This window comes from Haplochromis burtoni, unplaced genomic scaffold, assembly GCF_018398535.1.
Source record: "Haplochromis burtoni strain Fernald_Lab_line unplaced genomic scaffold, NCSU_Asbu1 Contig_1277, whole genome shotgun sequence".
Classification (NCBI taxonomy): domain Eukaryota; kingdom Metazoa; phylum Chordata; class Actinopteri; order Cichliformes; family Cichlidae; genus Haplochromis; species Haplochromis burtoni.
In genome coordinates, this window is record NW_024583638.1 from 12,055 (window position 1) to 13,450 (window position 1,396).

The window sequence follows — 1,396 nt, forward strand, 5'->3', positions numbered from 1 at the left end:
TAAAATAAAATAAACAATAAAAGGTGAATCAAATAGACCATTACGTCAAGGCTGGGATGGTCCATTTGGTAAAGTAAATCCGTTGGGCATCTTTCTTCACCTTTAGACAATAATTCTAATGGCAAAAGAGCCAAACAAAAACACTCCACAAATCCTGTGAATGATTCATTTCCTCATAAACCATCCAGTCTTTGAGTGATGATGTATGAACCCTGCTTCTGGGTCCAAACTACTCTGCGTTTATTGAGGCCGTTGTGTTTTTAACATATTTTAATTAGAAGTGTGAATTTAAAGCACTTAAAAAAAGTGCATTTAAGCGCAACTTTTGTCAATGCACAATTACTGGCATACTGACTGCAGGACTGATCGGAGTCAAATTTCATTTCAAAAGACTACCCAAAGGAGGACTTGATAAAAGCGTGGTTTTATGCAAACAAAAATCTGCATACCACCGAAGCACTTCAACCTTGTGCTACCATCTAAATGCAAAAGATGTTGCAGCGAGCACAGAAACTGTGGGAGCTGTTAGAGCTAGCAGTCCGAGTACCAACAAAAGGTGTCGGCAGCCCAAACTTGATGAAATGACTGGCTTCAGGACCACAATTAGTAAGTCAACATCAGACAAACTGACAAATGGACTGCAGAGCACTATCAGTGGTAGAAGATAGGTTATTAGAAAACGTGATAGTCAGGTGATCCATCTTTCCAACTGCCATGTCGAAAGACTATTTCAAGTAAAATTCAACAGCTTTATGACACTAAAAAGCAAGCCAAATTGGATGCATTACAGAAAATCCTGCTAATATGGAGGAACAAACAAACAGGAGCAAACAAGACTGGAGCAACAGAAAGATCCACTCATACAGGATGTTTCCACACGGTGAAATTCAACGATGAATATAGTTTCTTGCCTACTAAAGAATCAAGAGGCTTTTTTTTGCTGCTTTAGATAAACAAAAGCACCAACTAGTCATTTTTACTCCATCAGAGCTGATAAAACTCCAAAAGCTGGTGACTGTAGTTGAGCCATGCAGGTAAATAAAACAATTTTTTAACATGTTGTTACTGTTTCTTCAAAAAGCTCTATAGTTGACAGTTATTGTGGAGATTAATAATTACTTTCTTGAACTGTCTACTACAGGTTTGTGACTGAGCTTCTTGGAGGTGAGACATATGTCTCATCTTCAGTGGTTTTACCTCCTTTCTGCCACCTGCATCACACCATGGAGGTCAAATAATCATTTTACATCAAGTAACTTTCCAATTCAGGGTTTGGGGATGACTGGATCCTTACATGAGAAAATATTACAGATATTGTTTTGTGGAGGTCAAAGGTCAAAGCTATTCTTAGTACACAGAGACGTAACCAGTTTGGCTTTCAATAAAACAAAAAAAA